The sequence below is a fragment of the Hypanus sabinus genome, chromosome 5 (assembly GCF_030144855.1).
Source record: "Hypanus sabinus isolate sHypSab1 chromosome 5, sHypSab1.hap1, whole genome shotgun sequence".
In the NCBI taxonomy this organism is placed as follows: Eukaryota; Metazoa; Chordata; class Chondrichthyes; order Myliobatiformes; family Dasyatidae; genus Hypanus; species Hypanus sabinus.
The window spans coordinates 155,997,811-156,020,055 of NC_082710.1; the positions used below are offsets into that span (position 1 = coordinate 155,997,811).

The 22,245-nt window shown below is 39.5% G+C and overlaps 1 long non-coding RNA gene across 1 annotated transcript in view; it reads left to right on the plus strand.

Moving 5' to 3' along the window:
• LOC132393799 (uncharacterized) overlaps nt 1–16,424 on the plus strand; it is a 42,612-nt gene extending 26,188 nt beyond the window's left edge. The window contains exon 3 of the long non-coding RNA XR_009512083.1: nt 15,727–16,424. This is a non-coding gene — a long non-coding RNA (uncharacterized LOC132393799). The remainder of the gene's footprint in view (nt 1–15,726) is intronic.
• The last annotated feature ends 5,821 nt before the right edge of the window (nt 16,425–22,245 follow it).

A 22,245-nucleotide genomic window follows, 5' to 3' on the forward strand; every position in this document is an offset into this window, starting at 1 on the left:
AGCTTTTCTAATTTCTTAAGATCCTTCTTACATTCTTTATATTCCTTGAGCACCTCATTTACTCCATGATGCCTATATTTATTGTAGATATCTCTATTTTTCCTAACCAAGTTTCCAATATCCCTTGAAAACCATGGCTCTCTCAAAATGTTAACCTTTCCTTTCAACCTAACAGGAACTTAAATATTCTGTACCCTCAAAATTTCACCTTTAAATGACCTCCATGTCTCTATTACACCCTTCCCATAAAACAAGTTGTCCCAATCCACTCCTTCTAGATCCTTTTGCATCTCCTCAAAGTTAGCCTTTCACCAATAAAAAATCACAAACCTGGGTCCAGTCCTCTCCTTCTGCATAATTAAATTGAAAGTAATGGCATTGTGATCACTGGACCCAAAGCGCTCCCCAGCACATACCTCTGTCATTTGACCTATTTCATTCTCTAACAGAAGATCTAACACTGCCCCTTCTCTTGTTGGTATCTCTATGTATTGCTGCAAAAAACTGTCCTGCACACTTTTTTACAAACTCCAAACCATCCATCCCTTTTACAGTATTGGCTTCCCAGTCTATGTGTGGAAAATTAAAATCTCGTACAAGCACAACCCTGGGTTTTCTAAAAATATCTGCTATCTCCTTGCAAATTTGCCTCTCCAATTCTCACTCCCCATTAGGCGGTCTATAATACACCCCTATAAGTGTTAATACACCTCTCCCATTCCTCAATTCCACCCAAATGGCCTTCCTAGATGAACCCCCTAATCTATGCTGCCAAAGGACTGTTGTAATATTTTCTCTGAAAAGCAATTCAAAACCTCCCCTTCTTGTCCCTCCAATTCTATCACACCTGAAGCAACAAAATCCAGGAATATTTAGTTGCCAATCACACTCCTCCTGCAACCATGTTTCACTAATAGCTACAACATCATATTTCCAGGTATCGATCCATGCTCTAAGCTCTTCCATCTTTCTTACAATGCGCCTAGCATTAAAATAAATCATTTAAGAAATTCTCCACCTCTTCCTCTTTGTTTATCTCTAACAGTACAAAGAACTTTACTGTCTTCTTTTTTATCCTTCTCCCATACATCAGTTCTCACACTCTGGTTCCCCTCCCCCCTCGTATCTAGTTTAAATCCACTGGAGGCTCTCTAGCAAACCTACCTGCAAGAATATTTGTCCCCCTCCAGTTCAGATGTAAACCGTCTGGCCGGAACAGGTCCCACCTTCCCTGGAAAACTGCCCAATTATCTGTAAATCTGAAGCCCTCCCTCCTGCACCATGTCTTTAGCCACATGCTGATCTGCACGATCTTACTATTTCTGAACCCACCTGCACGTGGCACTGGTAGCAGTCCTGAGAGTGCTATCCTGCAGGTCCTGTCATTTAACTTGGCACCTAGCTCCCTAAACTCACCTTTCAGGACCTCATCACTCTTCCTACCCATGTCATTGGGCCCAACATGGAACATGACATCTGCCTGCTCACCCTCCCTCTTGAGAAAACTAAGAACTCGATCGGAGATATCGTGGAGCCTGGCATCAGGGAGGCAACAGACCATCCAGGATTCTCGATCTCTTCCACAGAACCTCCTATCTGTCCCCATAAATATCAAATCCCCTATCACTACTGCTCTCCACTTTTCCCTCCTTCCCTTCTGAGCTGAGGGTCCAGTCTCGGTGCCAGAGATGCAACCACTGCAACCTCTCCCTGGTAGGTCATCCCAAACAACAGGTTCCAAAACGGTATACTTATTGATGATGGGAACGGCTACAGGGGTGCTCTGCTCTTCCTGTCTATTCCCCTTCCCTCTCCTGACAGTCACCCAACTACCTGTCTCCTGACTCCTGTCTATTTCTGCCTCTGCCTCCCGAATGATCAGAAGTTCATCCAGCTCCAGCTCCAGTTCCCTAATACGGTTTGTCCGGAGCTGCAGCTGGATTCACCTTTTGCAGGTGTAGTCATCAGGGACAGCTGTGCTCGCCCTGACTTCCCACATACTGCAAACGGAGCACTCAACTGCCCTAACTGCAGCCTCCATTACCTATTCCTAAACTCTTTAGATTAATTAAAGGAGCTTACCCTGCCTTATCTCGCCTGGGGTGAAGCTCGTACTCAGCCTCTGCTTGCTTTTTAAAATTCCCCCGTCAATCTCTCAGGCCGACTTTCACACGCTTGCATAGTCTGCCCCATTCAACCTCGCCTCTACCTGTTCTCGCCGAAGCCTGATTGAGCCAAAGACGTCCCACTCTGCCTCAGTTCACTCTGATGATGGACACTATGACAATGGCCGCTGGATATGGTGGTCTTTCTTTTAAACCTTTAACGCCTGCACAGTCTAGCCTCTTTGCCCTGATGTTAAAAAAAAGCTTGTCTCCGAGCTTCTTTTACCTCTTCCCTCTCTGCCTCTTGCTTCGAATTAAATTAAATCAAGTATTATGGTTATGTCTGGTTGTGATTTTGGAAGGATGTAGAAACTTTGGAGAGGGTGCAGAGAAGATTTACCAAAATGCCGTCTGTCTCGTGAGGATAGGCTGAGTGAACTAGTGCTTTTCTCTTGGAGTGAAGGAGAATGAAAGGTGATTCATATAGATGTATATATGATTCAGAAAGGCATAGACAGGAGAGCCAACACCCACGGTTGCAATGGTTCATTCTAGAGGACATGCATCTCAGGTCGATGGGAGAAAGCTCTGGAGAGCTACCAGAGGTAGTTTGTCATTTCCCTTTTCATTTTCAATCTTTTTTTATTGATTTTTAAAAACAAAAATGAATGGCTATAAATCAAAGGAGAAGTTGTATCAAATACATATTGCAATAAAGGAACAAACAACAAAAAGGATATATACTGTCAGAGTTATATAATTGAAATATTAGGCTATTGTGTATAACCAAAGAACCAGAACTCCTCTTGGAAATTCATACAAAAAAATAGTCTGGAAACTTTTTATAAAAAAGGGGAAAAAAATCCCCCAGTAAACTAACCTAAAACAAAAAAAAGAGACTGGGCAGTCCATTTGAGGATAAAATTATAAAAGAGAGAAAAAAACATCCTTCTGTCCAGTTCTGAAACTTCGCGGAGAAAGACGGAAAAAAAGAAAGAAAAAATTACCTAAAAAAAGAGAAAGAAAAATAATTAGATTATATGAAAATATTGAATAAAAGGTCGCCAGGTTTGCCCAAAATTAAAAGATGTGTCAAACGTCTGACTTCTAATTTTCTCCAAACGTAAACAGGGCATAATGGAGGAGAGCCAAAGATGAACAGTAGGTGGATTAGAATTTTTCCAATATAACAAGATAGCTCTCCTAGCCCATAAAGTTGAAAAGGCTAGCACATGTTGAGTGGAAGCAGGAACACTTCCTGTTTCCTTTGGAATAATCCCAAAAATTGCCGTAAGTGAATTAGGTTGTAAGTCCACATCTACGACTTTTGATAACATTCTAAAATCATCCCTTCAAAAATTATTTAACTTTGCACAGGACCAAAACATATGAGTTAAAGTAGCCACCTCAGTGTTGCATCTGTCACATGTGGGGCTTATATTAGAAAAAAATGCACTAGTTTATCTTTTGACATATGTACTATCTTAAACTCAATTAGGGAGTGACGTGTGCAGATGGAGGAATTGTTAACTAAATAATAAATTTTACTCCATTGATCATCCGAAAGTAAATGCTGAAGTTCCATTTCCCAAGCATGTTTAACCTTATCATTAGGCATCATAGATGCATTCGTTAACTGTTTATATATAATAGCTATCAATCGTTTTTGAAATGGTTTAAGCTGCAAAATAGAATATATCATATTTGGTAAATGAACAAATGGGTAATTCAGTAAATATCAGATAAAAGATTCCTATCTTGTAAGTATATGAAAATGTGCATTAGATATATCATATTTAGCCATTAGCTGCGAAGAAGACATTAAACAGTCCTCTAAAAACAAATCTCTAAAAGTTTTTATTCCCTTAGTTTTCCATATTAAAAAAGCCTTATCTGGAGTTGATGGTTTAAAGAAAAAGTTAAAATGTATATTACAAGAGAGTACAAAGTTATTTAAATCAAAAAATCTATGAAACTGAAACCAATTTTTTGAAGTATGTTTAACAATAGGAATAAAACCTTGTCTACCTATCCTGGAGAACAAAAAAGGAGGAGCTCCCAATAAAGAAGCTAAAGAAATCTCCCTTACCGAATTCTCCTCCAAATGTAACCATGAAGGACAGTCCTGATTATCTATAACATGAATTCAAGATGAGATATAATGAATATTAATTGCCCAATAATAAAATCGAAAGCTTGGTAACACCAGTCTCCAACATTTTTTTTTGATTTTTGCAATAAAGATTTATTCACTCTGGAACATTTATTATTCCAAATGTATGACAGGATCATAGAATCTATTCTATCAAAAACATTTTTGGAACAAGGGATGGAACCGCTTGAAATGTATATAAAAATTTCAGTAAAATGACCATTTTTATAGCATTTATTCGACCAATTAATGACATCGACATAGGTGACCATTTGGAAAATGTTTTTGTGTATATTCAATCAGAGGAAAGAAATTATACTTATATAGGTCTTTAAAATTTTTAGTAATTTTAATACCAAGGTAAATTAAATAATTTTAGCAATATTAAAAAGGTATTTGATCATAATAATCAGAGTAATTATTAATAGAAAATAATTCACTTTTATGTAAGTTTAGTTTATATCCAGGGAAAATACTAAATTCAATAAATATAGATAACATAAAATGAATAGATTTCCTAGGGTCTGAAATGTAAACTAATAAATCATCTGCATATAATGAAACCTTCTGCAGTTTATCCCCTCTCTTAATACCCTGTACAGAATTAGAATCCCTAAGAGCAATAGCAAGTGGTTCTAAAACCAAATTAAATAATAAAGGACTGAGAGGACAACCGTGATGGGTTCCTCTATATAATCTAAAATAAGGAGACTTTTGATTATTAGTTATAACTGCAGCAACAGGGCTTGATAAATCAGTTTGAACCAGGAAATGAATCCTGGACCGAAATTAAACCTCTTCTAAACCTGAAACATATAAGGCCATTCCACCCTGTCAAAAGCTTTCTCTGCATCCAGAGACACAATACATTCAGATTCTTTAACTGAGGGGGAATAAATAATATTTAGCAATCTTCGAATATTAAAATGTGAATGCCTATTTTTAATAAATCCAGTTTGAGGTAGTTGCTTTTGCACAGAGAGTGGTAGCTACCTGGGATGCATTTCTGGAGCTGGTGCTAGAGCTTATACAAATAGGGACATTTAAGAGACTCTTAGGTATGCACATTGCTGTAAGAAAAATGGAGAGTAATGAGCTGTGTATGAGTGAAATGTTAGAATGTTTGTGGAGTATGTTTATATAGGTTGGCACAACATCATCAGCTGATAGGTCTGTACTGTACTGTTGCACACATAGTTTCCACTTCATTAGGTATTTCCTCTAGCTAATAAATTAGTCTCTGAGTGCATGTCTGTAGTTATCTGCCATTGTAGCCCATGCACTTCAAGGTTCTACATGTTTTGCATTTCAAGATGCTCTGCATACCACTGTTATAATGTGTGGTTACTTGAGTTACTGTCATCTTTCCATCAGATAGAACCAGTCTGGGCATTGTCCTCCGACCGCTCTCATTAACAAGTTGTTTTTACCCACAGAAGCACCGCTCACTGGATGTTTTTGGTTTTCACCCCATTCTCTGTAAACTCTAGAGATTGCCATGTGTATAAATGCCACGATATTAGCTGTTTCTGAGATACTCCACCCCATCTGGCACCAACACTGATCTCATGGTCGAGGTCACTTTGATTACATTTCTTCCCCATTCTGATGTTTGGTCTGAACACCAGATGAATCTCTTGACCACATTTGCTTGTTTCTATGCAATGAGTTGCTGCCACAAGTTTATCTGATCAGATATTTGCTATAATGAGCCAGTATGCTGATTTGTCTAATAAAGTGGCCACTGAGTTTATGTTCTACTTCCTTTATTCTAAACGACAAGGAAAATACAAGATACAAAATGATGGGATCCACTGCTTTCAGATACCTTGCTATTTCTTCTTTAATGATACCTTCAAGCATTTTCTGAACTATAGATGTTAAACTAACTAGCCTATAGTTACCTGCCTTTTGCCTACATCCTTTTTTTTTAACAGTGGCATGACATTCACCTTCTTCCAATTTGCCAGGACCTGCCCAGCACCGACCCCAGTGGCACACCACTTAGGACTAATTGCCAAGCAGAGAAACACCCATGTATCCAAACTCTCTGCTCTTTATTGGTTAACCGGACCTCTATCGATATTAATAAGTCACCTCCAACTCTATGCATCCTTATCTTATGGATAAGTCACCTTATCGAGTGCGTTCTGGAAATCCAAGAAAATAATGTCCATCTGTACCCTCTGTCCACTGCATTCATTATATCCTCAAAGATTTCCAGTAAGTTTGTCAAATGGGACTTGCCTTTGTTAAATCCATGCTGTGTCTGCATGATAGATCCATTTCTTTCCAGGTAACTTGCTATTTTTTAATGATATCTTCAAGCATTTCCCATCCTTTTTTCAACAGTGGTGTGACATTCAACTTCTTCCAATCTGCCAGGACCTGCCTAGATCCCAGAGAAGTTTGATAAATTATTACCAAAGCCTCTACTATAACCTCTGTCATTTCTTTCAGTACCCTGAGATCTATTCCATCAGCATCAGGGGACCTGTCTATCTTTAGACCTACAAGTTTGCTTAGTACTACCTTCTTAGTGATAGCTGTTGTATCAACATCCTCACCTCCCATCGCATCCATATCATCCATCTTTGGCATATGAGATGAGTCCTCCACTGTAAATACCGACACAAAGTAGTCATTCAAAGCCTCAGGCATTTCCTCATTGCACAATATCAATTCCACCTTCTTGTCCTACATTCACTTTGGCCACCTTCTTTCACTTTATATAATTATGAAAACTTTTACTATCTGTTTTTGTAATTTGTGCTAGTTTATTTTTATAATCTATCTAGCCTATCGTTATTGCTCGTTTAGTGGTTATTTGTTGCTTTCTAAAGTTTTTCCAATCTTCCAGTTTCCCACTATCTTTGTGACTCTGTACACAAGAGCTTTTAGTTTGGCACCTTCCTTTATTTCCTTTCTTATCCATTGCTGGTTCTCCCCACTGTCCTTGCTTTTAACTGGAATATACTTTAGCTGAGCACCATGAAAAATCTCTTTCAAAGTTTTCCACTGTTCCTCAACCATCCCACCATATAGTCTGGGTTCCTAGTCCTCTCGATCCAACATCTCCCTCATCCTGTTGTAGTCTCCCTTGTTTGGGCATAATATACTGATTTTATGTCAAACTATTGCACCCTCCATTGGTAAGAGAAACTCAGTCTTATTATGATCACTCTTTCCAAGAGGGTTCCTGACACCAGATTGCTAATTTTACCTGTCTCATTGCACAAGACTAGATCCAAGGTGATATGTTTCCTTGTTGTGTCAGTGACATGCCATTCAAGAGAGCGATCAGGTATGAATTCTATGAAGTCTTCCTCAAGACTGCCTTGACCAGCTTGATTCACCCAATCTGTGTGCAAGATAAAGTCCCCCACAGTAACTGCCGTTCCATTCTTACATGCTTCAGTTATTTATTGGTTCATTGCCTGTACCACTGTAATGTTGTTATTCAATGGCCTATAGGCAGCTCCCTCCAGTGATTTTCTTTTGCTTTGCTATTCCTAATCTCTACCCAGATGCTGCTCCTTTGATCTTATATTGTCTGTCACTGTTACTCTGATGTCATCCTTAATTAAGAGTGCTACCCCACCTCTGTTACATTCCTGTCTATCATTCCAAATTATCTGATATCCTTGGATATTTAATTCCCAATTCTCTTCACCCTGCATCCATGTTTCTGTAATGACGATGAAATCATACCCCTTCATACTGATTTGTGGCACAGGTTCATTGCCTTCGTCGTGAATGCTACTAGCATTCAGATTAAGTGCCCTTACATTCATTGTGCCTTTAAAATCTAGAAATCTTGTCTCTTACACACTTGACTTTTTGCACTCCATCATTACTCTTCCCTTTTTTAACATTTGCTTCTATTTTATTTTTAACCACACTCTTTTACTTTATCTATACCTCTCCATTTCACGTTATATGTTAATGACGTGGATGACCTTCATGGCCGAGGTTACAGATGATACAAAGTGGAGGGCAGGGAGTCTGCAGAAGGACTTGGATAGATTATCTCAAATGAGGCTTCAGCTCTGGGCAAGGTTCTGTTAACTTTCCCTTTTTTCTTACTGTGTTAGGGGTACTTAGTGTATGTAGTTTAAATGGCCATTGTGTGTTCTTTACGCTGGATGTTGGAGTTCTTGGAGACCCAGAGTCTCCCAGGCAACTACATCTGTGTGAAATGTATTCTAGAAGACCATGTTAGGAATCTGAAGCAGCAACTGGATGATCTTTGGCTTGTGTGGGAGAGTAAGAGGATAATCAATCAGAGTTACAGAGAAATAGTCACCCCTAAGTTACAGGAGGTGGGTAGCTGGATGACTGTCAGGGGAAGGAATGGGATGGTGAATAGGCAGTTAGCACAGAGCACCCATGTGGCCATTTCCCTTAATAATGGATATACCATTTTGGATGCTGTTGTGGGGATGATTTCCCAGGGGAGTGCAATGGAGACCAGGTTACCGGCACTGAGCATCGGTTCGTGGTGCATAAGGGAAAGAATGAGAAGAGGGGAGCGGTAGTGATGGGGGACTCATTTGGCAGAGGAACAGATAGATTCTGTGGACGTAAACGAGACACCCGGATGGTATACTGCCTCCCAGGTGCCAGTGTCAGGGACGTCTTGGATCACATCCACAGTGCTTTGGAGGGGGAGTAGCCAAATGTCTTGGTACATATTGGTACCAATAACATAGGAAGGAAAAGCAAAGAGGTCCTGAAGAGAGCACAGTAGAAAGCTGAGAAGTAGTATTTTCAGTTAAGTAAATTCTGAATTTCTACCTGTAAGGGTAGAAACAGGATGATTTGGCAGATAAATGCGTGGCTGAGAAGCTGGTGCAGGGGGATGGGATGGGGCTGTTGGGGAGGATTTAAACTAATTTGGCATGGGAATTGGAAACAGAGTGAAGGGACTCTGGATAGGAGTGATAGCTTGCAGCTTGACAGTTAGGAAGGGCAGGCATATGATGGCACATTACAGCCAGCAGAGTGAGTATCAGTGCAGTAGGGATGCTGAATCAAAAAGGGTAGCAAGTACAGTACTCAAAGTGTTATATCTCAGTGCTTGGAGTATTATAAATAAGATGGATGATCTGTTTCACCTTTACAGATGGTAGGGTATAATGTTTTGGCTATCATTGAATCATGGCTGAAGGACGGATGTAGTTTTGAGATGAATGTCCAAAGTTATAGATTGCATCAGAAGGATAGGAAGGTAGATAGAGGGTTGCTGTGGCTCTGCTGCTAAGGAATAGCATCAAAACAATAGAAAGATATGACATAGGATTGGAAGATGTTGAATCCTTGTGGGTTGAGTTAAGAAACCGCAAGTATGCCCTGACCCTGAATGCATTATATACAGGCCTCCAAACAGAGTCTGGGATGGAGTCAACTGAAAAGAATGGAAATAGAAAAGGCATGTAAAAAGAGAAATGTTATGACAGTAAAGGTGAATTTAACATGCAGGCAGATTCGGAATATTAGGTTGGTAATGGATCTCAAGAGTTAATTTGTTTAAAGCCAATGAGGAGGCTTTTTAGAGCAGCTTATCATTGAGCCCAGCAGGGGATCAGTTATGTTGGATTGGGTGATTTGTAATGAACCAGGGGTGATTAGGCAACTTAATGTAAAGGAGCATCAGGTGGCAGGGATTACAATATGATTGTATTCAGCCTGAAATTTGACAGGGAGAAAGTAACTTCTGACATAGCAGTGGAGTAAAGGAAATTACAGTGGTATGAGAAAGGAGTTGGCCAAAGTAAATTGTAAGGAGATGCTGGCAGGGATGACAGCGGAGTAGCAATGGCTTGAGCTTCTGGGAAAAATGAGGAAGGTTTAGGATAGATGTATTCTAAAAACAAATAAATACTCAAATGGTAATATCGTACTACCGTGGCTGACAAGGGAAGTGAAAGCCTATGTAAAAGTAAAAGAGAAGGCATAGAGCATAAACAAAAATTAGTGGGAAGACAGAGGATTGGGAAGCTTTTAAAAACTTTCAGAACGAAACTAAAATAATCATAAGGAGGGAAAAGATGAAATATGAAAGCAAGCTAGCAAACAACATCAAGGTAAATAGAAAAACCATTTACAAGTATGCAATGGGAGCTTATATACTAACCTCCCATATATATGCAGCATATATGGAAGGTTATAAGGTTACATGGGAGGCAGGGTTTGAGGGTTGGCTCAACATTGTGGGCTGAAGGGCCTGTAATGTGCTGTACTATTCTATGTTCCATATAAAAAATAAGAGAAATGAGGATATATAGTATATAGGATTGCTACAAAATGAGGCTAGAGAAATAATAGCGGGTGCCAAGGAGATGGCAGATGAACAAAATAAGTATTTTGCATTGGTATTCACTGTGGAAGACATTTGCGGTGTCGTCAATGTTGAAGGGTGTGATGGAAAAAATGTGCATGCATTTACAATTGCAACAATAATGGTGCTATAAAAGATGGAAGAGCTAACGTTGCTAAAGTCATCCAGACCAGGTGAACTGCACACTCAGGTTCTGAAAGAGGTAGCGGTAGAGGTTTTTGAGGCATTAGTAATGTTTTTTGAAGAATTACTGGACTCTAGCATGGGTCTGGAGGACTACAACTTCACTCTTTAAAAAGGAGGGAGACTGGAAGTGGGAGTAAAATGATCTTTTCTCCATTTAACTGCTAGTGACCTGTGATGTTCTCCAGGGTTCTGTGTTAGGACCACTACATTTTATGTTGCAATCAATCATTTAGATGATGAGATAAATGGCTTCATTGCCAAGCTTGCAGATGAACAAAGATTGGTGGAGGGGCAGGTAATGTTGAGGAAACAAGTAGGCTGCAGAATGACTTAGACAGATTTGTAGAATGGGCAAGAAAGTGGCAGATGAAACAATGTTGGAAAATGCATGGTCATCCACTTTGGTGGAAGAAATGGATGTGCAGACTATTTTCTAAATGGGAGAAAATCCAAAATGTGAGATGCAAAGGGAATTCAGCATCCTTGTCTAGAATGTCCTAAAGGTTAACTTGCAGGTTGAGTCAGTGGTGCAGAAGACAAATGCAGTGTTAATATTCATTTCAAGAGATCTAACATTTAAGAGCAGGGATGTGATGCTGAGGCTTTATAAGGAACTGGTGAGGCCTCACCTTGAGTATTGTGAACAGTTTTGGGCTCCTTATCTAAGAGAATATGTGCTGGATTTGGAGAGTTCAGAGAAGGTTCACAGGGATAATTCTGTGAACGAATGGATTATCATATGAGGAACATTTGATGGCTCTGGGCCTGTACTCACTGGAGTTTCGAAAGATGGAGGGAGGGACTCATTGAAACCTTTCAAATGTTGAATGACATAGACAGAGTGGATGTGGAAAGGATTTTCCCCTGGGGGTGGGAATGTAATACAAGACGGCATATCATCAGGGTAGATGGGTGTCCATTTATATCAGAAGTGTAGGGAAATTTCTTTAGCCTGATGGTGGTGAATTTCTGGAATTTTGTTACCAAGTCTAGCTGGGGAGGCCAAATGATTGGTTGTATTTAAGGCAGAGTTTGATAGGTTCTTGATTGGTCATGGCATTAAAGGTTATGGGAAGAAGGCTGTGGAGTGGGGCTGAGGAGGGGAAGATCTGATCAGCAATGATTGAATGAAGGAGTAGAATCGATGGGCCAAATGGCCTAATTTTGCTCTTATGTCTTATAGTCTTGTGGTTTAATTAGGAGAATGGGCAACAAAAATGCCATTTGGAATAAAGGCTATGATTGTCATGCACTTTGGTAGAAAGAATAAAGGCATTGTCTATTTTCTAAATGGGGATCAAATTCAGAAATTGGATGTGCAAGCAGACTTGGGATTCCGACTGCAGAATTCCTTACAGGTTAATTTACAGGCTGAGTTGGTAGTAAGGAAGGAAATTGCAATGTTGCAATGTGAGCATTAATTTCAAGAGAACCAGAATATATAAGGAAGCATGTAATTCTTCAGGTTTAGAAGTCCTTGGTCACTGCAGTTGGACTATATTGAGCAATTCTGGGCAACACAGCTAAGAAAAGGGAACTTGTTTGCATTGGAGAAGGTAAAGAAGAGGTTTATGAGAATGATCCCAGGAATGAAGGGGTTAATGTACAAAGAGTGTTTGATGATTCTGGGCCTATGCTTGCTGGAATTTAAAAGAATGATTGGTTCTCCTTGAAACCTGCCAAATATTGAAAGTCCTGATCAGAGAGGATGTGCAAAGGATGATTCAAATAGTGGTAGAGTCTCGGAGCAGAGGACACAGACTCAGAAAAGAAGCATGTCTCTTTAGAAAAGAGGTAAGGAGAAATTTCTTTAGTCAGAGTGAATCTGTGGAATTCAGTGCCACAGATGGCTGTGGAGGCCAAGCTAGTGGTGGTTGATAGGTACTTAATTAGTGAGGGCATCAAACAAAGTTTACTAGGAGAAGGCAGGAGAATAGGGTTGAGAGGGAAAAGTGAATCAGCCACAATCAAATGGTGGAGCAAGTTCGACTGGTTGAATAACCTAATTCTTCTCCCATGTCTTATGGACCAAAACTATATTCAGCAATCCATTGTAGTCTAACCAACATACTGTACAAGTGAAACAAATTTACTCTTTTATTTAAACTCCTAATCCCTTTGCCTTGAAGATCAAAACATCATTTGCCTTCTGGGCTACCTGTTGGACATTCCATCTGTCATTTTCTGATTCATGCATCAGTACACCTAGTTCCCACTGAACTTCTTCCATTTCACTCCATTTACTATAAATAACAATCTGTCATTTTTGACATATCTTAACTAAGTACGTTTTTTTTACTTCCTCACTATAAACTCCATTTGGTAGTCTTTGTTCTTCTCACTCAATCTGTTCACATCCCTTTGCTGAATCAGTATCACAATGCATCCTCCCCTGCATCTTTGGCAGACACTGACTACAAAACATACAGCAATGATGTGCTTTGATTATATTGACAGCACTCTCCAAGCCTGGTCTTGATTACCAGACAGAAAGAATATTAAAAGGGGAACACCGCCACCTTGCAGGCTCAACCTCAAGTTACAGATGCTGAATGCAGCACTTTTCACACCAGACGGAATCTGTATTAGAAGCACTGCAGAGGTTCAAGAGTTTGGTTTTCTGCTACCTTTGGAAGGGCAATTAGCAAAGACAAAAATACTAGCCTTATCATAAAACCCGTATCACAAGAATTAACAAATTAAAGGAATATCTTTACTGAACTGCAAAAAGTCAGGAAAATGTTGCAAAGTTTGTGCATGTGTCACTGTTTCAGAGTTGGATGCAATTTGTGAGCTGCAGAAGTATACCAGTGATTCTTATCGGTTGCTCCTGGGGCTAGACTCCATGAAATATGCTGGAAAACTGCTTATGTTGAGTGGGTATTGAGCTGCAGTGTGTAATGGCAATGAAATGCTATGCTGTGAGTCCATAAGCAGTTTCCCAGCATGTTTCATGGAGTCTAGCCAACATGCTCTCCTCTGATACCATCACTGCAGAGTGATCAAGGATCAATGTTTTTTTCTTTGAGACAGCGTTAGCAAGAAGATTTGGTTTTTACAAAAATATTATGCTTTTTACAATGGAGTGGTTGTCTTCTCAGAGATCTAACAATGGCACAGAGTGATGCACTGGCCATTCTAATACCCTAAACAGGGACAGGTGCTGAGATGCCTGTCAAAATGAGAAGATGATCTAGAATTAGCAAATACCCTGCAACATGGCAAATGAAGTGCTTGACCTGAAATGTTGACTATCCAATTTAATCCACAATTGCTGACTGACCATCTGTTTATCAGCATTCTTCAGGATTTTTTTTTCAGGATGAAGACCTGTTGGAGATGCACCTCTTTCAAGCCAATAGAATTGGGAAATGATGGAATTCAACTCAAGATCAAAGTTGTTTATTATCATATGCACTAGGATGTGTGTGCACAGGTGCAAAGAAAAACTTACTAACAAAATCATCATAGGCACATAGCATCATATAAGTAGTTTTGGGAAGTTCATTTTCGTGCAAAGTGATCAAAATGGTCAAAGTGTTAACAAATTGGAATGATAGGTTTTTGTCAGTTGGTTAAAGAACAAAATTGTTGAAGGGAAGTAGCTGTATTTGTACCTGGTGGTAAGGGACTTCAGGGTTTAGCCCAATCTTCCTGATGGTTGCTACGAGAAAATGGCATAGCTTGGATGTTGGGGTGCTTTGATGATAGATGTTGCCTCCTTGAAGCAGCATATTCTATATTTACTATAAATGGTGGGCAGGCATTCCAATCCTTATTTAAGGATGGATATTAATGTGCTGGAAGCAGTACAGAGACAGGGTTCAGGAGTTAGAAAAGGCAGTATATCTTGTGAGGAAAGATTGGACAGGTAAGGCTTGTACCTGCAGAAGTTAATTGGGATGATGATGATAACATTGAGATTTTAAGGGATCGAGGAAGGATGAATGTAAAGAGGACATTTTCAGATTTGTAATCTAGAAGTAAGGTTCCCAGTTTAAAAATAAACCAGAGTTGAGGAAATCTCTTTCTCCCCTAGGATTATGAACTCTTCTTAAAAGAGTGGTGAATGCAGCATCTTTGAGAACCTTTGAGGTAGGTTAGATGGCAAGTTAGGTATGATGGCAAGTGCATGTAAGGTTACCATTCAATACAGAGCTAATGTTGTGCTCATATCAGCAACAATTTTATACAACGTTGAAGAGGCTTGACAGTCTGTGTGGCCTTCTACTGCACGTAATTCATATATCTGTATGTTTCTTAGAAATTATTGATAGAAAAGGACTGTGAAATGTGTTGAGGTATATTTACTTGAAGGACATTGTTGCAGTCCCACAAAATGCTCTTGCTCTCACAAAGGCTTTGTAGAAGCAGAGGATTCTGATGTATATGAGTATAGGACAACAAGTAAATACATTGATAGGAAAGGTTAGAGAATTAGTAACATTTTGAATTAACACATTAATACATTACCCAAGAGCAATGATGGCCTCTTATACCTGAAATCAAAATATTGTGCTGAATTTAGTGGACATTAGCTTATTAGATCTCATGAACTCGTCCTGTTATCTTAGGATGCAACTATTGTCTCTAAAATAAGCATACTGGAATGCAAATATCGATGAGAACGCAGAAGATTTATAATATTTGCTTGCTGTAAGTGTGCTCACCCTATCAGGACATTCTAATGCAGGTGAATTATTTGACCAATTGCCAATCATGAATGGTAACTATGAAACAAGACAGAGATGAACTGCTGTTATAATCTCAGACCAGATGAACTGTCAGCAGTTTAATTCCCTCTACAAATGTCTCTGAGTTCCCTGAGCAGCTTGTTTATTGTTGTAGAAAACCAGGTGGTTTACCGATGTCCTTCAAAAATAATTCAGTGAAGAGCTGATGGCATTGTATGCTTCAGTAAATTGTTTGTCTTTTTTTTATAGAAAACACAGGAACAAGCTGGCACACCATATGCTGAACTTCAGTGGCCTGAATGTACCAAGGAAAAAATGAACATCCGTTTTCACAAAGAAACAGCCGAGTATGCCACTGTGCGGAGCACACGTAAATAACTTTTTCGCTTAGATGATCGGCACTGCAAGCATAAGACCATTAGATACAGGAGCAGAAATAGGCCATTCATCCCATCGAGTCTACTCCGTCATTCTATCATGGGCTGATCAAATTCTTCCAGTCATCCCCACTCCCCTGCCTTCTCCCCATAACCTTTGATGTCATGGCTAATCAAGAACCTATTTATCTCTGCCTTAAATATACCTGATGACTTGGCCTCCACAGCCACTCATGGCAACAAATTCCACAGAATTACCACCTTCTTATTAAAGTAATTTCTCCGCACCTCTATTTTAAATGGGCTTCCTTCAATCCTGAAGTCGTGCACTCTTGTCCTAGACTCCCCTGCCATGGGAAATAACTTCACCATATCTAATCTGTTCAGGCCTCCTAATATTCAGGTGCATATTGGTAGTCTACTGAACATTTCTTTCTCTGCCCAGTGATCTTAGTCTATTGGAGATGAGAACAGAATATTTTATAAGTATTTATGAATGATACTGTATGCTTAAATATTGTCTTGCTGCCTAAAGAGTCATTTGTAATGGAATACCTTTGTATTGGTATTACGAAGAGGATTTGAATGACCAGATTGGAAGAGCTTAGGCATGGGCTAAGATCCAGTTGTCATCAATGCTTTCTCTTTCATACACATTCACCAATGAAACCTGTATTCATTGTGACCTTCACTTACAATAAATGAAACTTGCTGTATATGATTTTAATAATTAGAATTGGAGTTAGATTGATTATCACTGGCATATATTATGAAATTGTTGTTTTGTGACAGCAGTACAGTGAAAACATACTTACTATATTACAAGAATGAATAAATAAATAAATATGGTAGTGCAATAGAGGAATAGCACAGAAACGTAGATTGACTGTACAGAAATCTGAAGGCACAGTGAATGAATCTGTTTTTATAATGTTCCTGTAACTCCTTCCCAATGGTAGTAATAAGAACAGAGCATATACTATATAGTGAGGATCCTAAATAGTGCATGGCAGCTTTTGAAGCATTGTAATTTTAATGCTATTGTCAAATATATTTACTGTACCTATGACCACAAGAAACTGAAAAAAATATATAGTCACAGCTTGGAAACCAACCTTGCACCATGGCCTCTGTCTTCATTTAATGTGGTCTCAATAAAGCCGACAGCACAATCAAAGAGCCCACCAGCCTGGACATTCTCTCTTCCCCAATACATGCAAAATGCTCAGCAGTTCAGGCAGCGTCTATGGAAATGAATGAACAGTCAACGTTTCTGGCTGAGACGCTGCTGAGTTCCTGCAGCATTTTGTGTGTGTTGCTTTCAATTTCCAGCATCTGCAGAATTTGTTGTGTTTATGATTCTCTCTTCTGTGCCTTCTCAAAGGGCAAATGATATAAAAGCCTGAAGCATGTAGAGCCAGGTTCTGATCCTGCTGTTATAAGACCATTGAATAATCCTGAGTAGGATAAAGTAGACTCTTAACCTCACAACTTGTTATGGCCTTGCACTTTCTTGTTTGTCTGCACAACACTCTCTGTACTACGTTATTCTGCATTCTTTAATTGTTTTACCTTGTACTACCTTAATGCACTGTTGTAATGAATTGATCTGTGTGAAGAGAATGCAAGTTAAAATTGTCCCTGTATTACATTAAAATTCTCACTGAAACACGTGAGAAAATAATAAACAACTTATCAATATATGCATACTAAGTTGTAATATGTGAGAGATAGGGGCTCATAGTTCCCGAGTCAAACATAAAAATGTGCAGAACGATTAAGGTCATTGACATTGACACTAGGGATACAATGGGAGAAAGCATCAACCCCTCCATGGATACACTCCATTCCGTGTAGATTTCAGCTTGTAACATTTAGCTTGTGCTTCCATGTAAAGATACTCACATTCCTGACTCAGTGCTTCAACCATGAATCCAGCTCTGGTAACACACCCAGCGCACACTTTGGACAATTCTGTGGCTCCCAATTCTACAAACATTCCTGACCCTCAGTGTTGCTAAAGTCAATTCTGGCTCTGACTGCACATGCAGCCAACACTTTGGACCCTGATTCTGACTCCATACTGACTATGATATTTCTCTTCTTCCCAGAACAAAGCATCAAATGCAAGTCACCTTGTGGTCAACAGGGTTGCAAACAGAGGGGGCACTGGAGGTTTGAGCCATTTGCCAGTGCTCCCAGTAATACATGTTCAACCTTTCTAGCTCCATAAATAGTAAATCAGTAGCTAACAAAGAGTTGAGTAAATAATCTGTGTGTGACAAGACCTACAGCTGTCTATGAATTGGAATGTTAGGTTACAATTGTCCAAGATGTTGCTGAGAGAGCAAAGGGAGTACTTTGCACTGTTTTGGACAGACATCATTAAGCTGAATGGTGCAGAGAAGATTTGCAAGGGTGCTGCAAAAGCTCAACTACCTGAGTTACATTTAGATCTTGGTTAGGCTAGGACTACATTCCTGCAATTGTAGGAGGCTGAAAGGTGAACCTGCAGAGATATACAAATTTATGATGGACAGAAAATGCTGAAGTCACATTTTTTTTTTTTTGCTGTGGAAGAGGATCTGAAAATAGAGGAGATTGGCTCAAGATGACAGGTGGCAACATCATCATGCTTGTGATGGTACATATATGGAATGAGCTGTCTGAGAAAGTGTTTGAGGCAAGAAAATTAAGAACATTGAGGAAATGTTGAAGAGGTACATGAGGAAGAGAGATTTAGAGGGATATGGGCTAAATATGACAAAAGGGATCAACTTGCCGACACCATGTGTGCATTGGACAAGTGGAGCTGAAGAACCTGTTTCATTCTGTATTATCTTTTGACACTATGATCTGGATAGAATAAAAAACTGATACACTAATGCCAATGTAACAAATGATGGTTAACAGTTTGGGACATTTGGTGACACAGATTGAAGTTAGTAGTTATAATGTTGAATAAGGTTCACAGGTCTGGCAAGTGAGACAGGAAATCCATTGATCAAATAGGTATATTAATAGTTTATTCAGAAACAACAACAGCCTGACCAAACATTTAATTGCCCAAGCAAAAACGCTGAATACACAGCAAACATACTTACACTCAAAAGGCAGACTTAGTTAAAAGTGTGCTTGAAGCATTTCTTCACAATAATCTTGCCTTTAACAAAGGCTATTTTACATACCCAGAGGATTTGAAACTGAACACCCGGCAGTGATCCAACATGAAAAGCATCTACAGCTTCTAAACTAACCAATCACAATGGAAACGACTCTCAGGAATCTGTATAAGGCACACACCCACAGGACAGTAGTGGTACTGCTTCCCTGGTCCAATGACTTGGCTTTGATCCTCAACTTGGGCATTATCAGAGCAAGTTTATATAGTCTCCTGGTGATAGTATGGAATTCCTTCAGGTGCTACCATTTTTACCCTCATGCAAAAGGTCCAGAGATTGGTAGGTTAATTTGCCACTATCAATTGCCATCAAAGAAATATGGAGAGAATTAATGGGAATGTGGGGAGAATAAATTGGAATTAGCGAATCAGGGCAGTTGGTAGTTGGCATAAACCTGATTACTGAAGAGCCCATTTCTAGGTGTACTTCTGTTTAACTTCCATACTTGACTTTAAGCCATGTAGTGATAATTTAGTACTTAGGATGTATTTGTTGTGTTGTGAGTGATGTAAGACTTTCTGGCCTTTCTAGCCTTTCAAAATCAAAAATTCATATTTCCTACCTTTACATCATCTGGTCAAGGACTTGCCTTCCTTTGAGACTAAGTGATTCAACCACCTAAAGATCCTTTAATGTTTTGAGTTTGCTTTATAAACAAAAAAGCAATGCATGCTACAACAAATTAAATATTTCCATGTAAAACCTAATGTGAATATCCCTAAAACTGAATGCTAACAACATATATTCCAAAGGCTGTAGAGTTCCTGTATGTTGACTTTTGCCAAGGAAGTTCAGCATGTTGTGTAGTGCTGCTGTAAAAATCAGAAAGGAAATATTCCTTGTACTGGTATTATGCACATTACATTTAAACACTCACTTGCACTTCATAAAGGACTTTGTATACCTGCTCGTTAATGCAAAACCTAATCATCAGCTAAATCCATAAAAGCCTACAGAAATGGTCAAGAGGTTCAGTTGCTGTTCAGATCAAACACTGGCATAGACAAGGAGTGTGATCTAGCAAACAGGAGGAAATCTGCAGATGCTGGAAATTCAAGCAACACGCACAAAATGCTGGTGGAATGCAGCAGGCCAGTCAGCATCTATAGGGAGAAGGACAGTCGACGTTTCGGGCCCAGATTCTTCATCAGGACTAACTGAAAGAAAAGGTAGAAAGTGATTTAGAAGTAGGTGGGGGAGGGGAAATCTGAAATGATAGAACAAGACAGAAGGGGAGGGGGTGAATCTAAGAGTTGGAAAGGTGATTGGAGAAAGGGATACAGAGCTGGAGAAGGAAAAGGATTATGGGATGGGAGGCCTAGAGAGAAAGAAAGGGGGAAGGGAGCACACAGGGAGATGGAAAACAGGCAAAGTCTGATTATGAGAGGGGCAGAGAGAGAAAAAAGGAGAGGGGAATAAATAACTGACTTTGTTTGTTGAATGATTGTTTGTGCCAGGCGGGGTGGTAAATTGCCAGAAATAATATATGAGTACGGCGGTGGACGAACCCATGAGCAGAGCACGGGTGTGGAGGCAGAGTCGGGGGGCTTTCTTGACATAGCAAGCGTGGAAGCGGAATCCAGGAGCGATGCTAGACTTAGAACTGGCAGTCCTAAGAACCATGAAACAAGTTTACTCACACCAGAGTCGATCAACGAACTGGCACCTCCTTGTTGTGATCACAAGGTTTTTATCCTGCATTTGCTGATGGAAAGCAGGTGCGTGTAGTTACTGGAACCTGGGAATGATTGGATACTAGACAAGGAGATTGAGGATTTCCCGAGGTAATTAGCCAGGTGGGAGAATGCCAGAAGGGACCATGACAAGAAACTGCTGATTCCTTTGAATTTTCATGCACGACAGTCTCTGGAGTTTACAGAGAATGGTTCAGAAATCAGACAAAAAACATCCAGTGAGTGGCAGTTCTGTGAGTGGAAACACCTTGAGAGAGGTCAGAGGAGAATGTTCAGACTGGCTCAAGCTGACAGGAAGACGACAGTAACTTAATTAATTGCGCGCTACAATAATGGAGGGCAGAAGATCATTTCTGAGCATCCAACAAGTTAAGCGTTGAAGTGGATGAACTATAGCAGCTAAATGCCTCTAGCTAACTAAGTGGCCACGGAGTGTGAATGAACAGTAGATTCTTGCTGGATCTACCCATATACCTTGATCATTTGTTCCTAAGCACAACATCTAACGTTTTGCAAAATTAATGTTTTCGCCTCAGCTGTTGTAGCAGTTTCTCCAGATTCACGATTTCTGTTAAATGCCGAGAGTAGAGTGTGAAAATTGGCAGAATGTATCCGATGAGAAATATACTGTAAGTGGTATTTACCATGGAAATTACAAAACTTCTGTCAAAGATGATTTACACTGGTGTTGCATCAAATGAAGATTCATTGTATCGCTGCACAAATATTAAAATATTTTGATGGGGGTGTGTAGAGTCAGAGAAATTTCAAGAGTTTAGTCAGAGCATTCTTGTATTGTACAACTTTACTTCTATAGTAACTTTGGACATCTTTGAAACAGCACAAACATGGAAATCCATTCTGTAAATACTACGGGGACAATCCGAGTTTAATTTATCCGAATATCATTCACATATGATTTATGATTTGTTTTCAAGGCTCGAGTCATTTAAATTAGATGATGCAGATACCTCAGAGATGATCCAGTGGATTTGATAGTTTCAGAACTTCAGATGGAATGTTATCATTGGGTGTTTGAAAAATCTTTTATAACGTGTCAAATGTAAACGGATTTGGATACCAGGCTATGATTAATGGTAAGCGACATCTAGTGTGAGGTTAGAATACTTCAAACTTGAATTACACTAAAATATGTTCAACAAAAGTAAAAGGATATCTAACATAATTCACCAATGCTTCTCTGAACTTAGCCTGAGCCAAGGCATAAATAAATGTATTTGTCCTAGAACTCGGGCACTGAAGCATATTCAGTGTGTTCCATGATTACGAAAGGATCGTCATAATCCGTGAGCATAAAGCAAACGCCCCCAAGTTGTGTGCGTAGGAAATGTACGAATGTTACCAGCCATAGCAGTATGAAACAGCTTGATATAGAGAGCAGCAACATGATCGATTTTCTGCGATTAACAATTTCTGGGTCATTGTAAACCTCGAGCTTCCCTTTCCTATTAGTCCCTTTCTTTTTCTGGTGATCAGGGCATTAAGTAGCGCAAC